The sequence below is a fragment of the Miscanthus floridulus genome, chromosome 17 (assembly GCF_019320115.1).
Source record: "Miscanthus floridulus cultivar M001 chromosome 17, ASM1932011v1, whole genome shotgun sequence".
In the NCBI taxonomy this organism is placed as follows: Eukaryota; Viridiplantae; Streptophyta; class Magnoliopsida; order Poales; family Poaceae; genus Miscanthus; species Miscanthus floridulus.
The window spans coordinates 89,580,580-89,581,414 of NC_089596.1; the positions used below are offsets into that span (position 1 = coordinate 89,580,580).

The window sequence follows — 835 nt, forward strand, 5'->3', positions numbered from 1 at the left end:
ATAGAATTAAACTGAGTCCCATTTAGATCCACTCCGACACATGTGGATTGAAGATACATGTGTATTATGTGTACACTTCAATCCACATGTATTGAAGTGGATTGGAATAGAACTTGTGCATCCAAAACAAAAAGGGAAAGCTAAATTTCCAGCTTTGCTAAGTTTTATGAGGCATTTTTTAAAAGTTTATTTTTTTATATAAGTTTCCTAAAAAGGCATTGTTTGTACCATATGCACTCGACCGAAACATTTATTTTAGATCTTTTAAAAAGTTTGTATATATAAATATAAATATATATATATATATATATTAAATGTACGCTTCTCAATACCAAGTTTATTTGCGCTCTATCTGATCAAGAAACCACTCAGGGCCAGCAGAGCAGCAAACAAGAAACCACTTAGGGCCAAAAGTTTACGTGTTTATCTGAGCCCAGGGACCAAAGTTTAATTCTTTGAAATTGGCAGGGGCCGCGCGAACGCGTACCCCCTCTACCACAAATTATGACGTCCACTCTCCCACTTGGGGAGATGGTAAACCAGCGCACCCGCCAAGTGCAATGCGGGCCACTGACCTAGGCCACGGGCCTTCGTGATCGCCCGTCGACCCCGTCCAGGTAAGTATGGAGCTAGGGTGCCCGGGACGCTCGTCTTATAGCGGGAGCTCGTAGCGCATCCAGCTTCGGCTGGCGAGGTGGTGCTAAACGAAGCGTCCTACCATGCTCTGCCGCTAAGTTCTCGGACTTCTCGTGGGCTTCCGAGACATGAGACGTATATGGGCCTTTAAGATTGGGCCAACAGGAAACAGTCAGACTGCGGGCTGCAATGGATCTCC

General features: G+C 44.7%; 1 non-coding gene across 1 annotated transcript; it reads right to left on the reverse strand.

Annotated features, from left to right (window-relative positions):
- Nucleotides 1-465: 465 nt before the first annotated feature.
- LOC136519330 (U1 spliceosomal RNA) lies at nucleotides 466-625 on the reverse strand. The gene has a single exon (XR_010774881.1). It is a non-coding gene; the product is annotated as a U1 spliceosomal RNA (small nuclear RNA).
- Nucleotides 626-835: the final 210 nt, after the last annotated feature.